The sequence below is a fragment of the Penaeus monodon genome, chromosome 25 (assembly GCF_015228065.2).
Source record: "Penaeus monodon isolate SGIC_2016 chromosome 25, NSTDA_Pmon_1, whole genome shotgun sequence".
NCBI classification, from domain to species: Eukaryota; Metazoa; Arthropoda; class Malacostraca; order Decapoda; family Penaeidae; genus Penaeus; species Penaeus monodon.
In genome coordinates, this window is record NC_051410.1 from 8,374,276 (window position 1) to 8,374,478 (window position 203).

Genomic DNA, 203 nt, shown 5'->3' on the forward strand with positions numbered 1-203 from the left:
AGCGCACCCGTCAACGCCTGACACATTGATGGACAGCATCTTGGCCGCAGCGGCTGTGATCGCTGGGTTTGTTTTGCTGTCTCTTTAATGCTCATGCCATACAGCGTCCTAATAGATGTTTTGGAGTGGCTTTCAACACTGGTTCTGGGTGATGGAGATGGTGGATTGGCTTCGTTACGGGGCATTGCTGTCTTTCGTCGTTT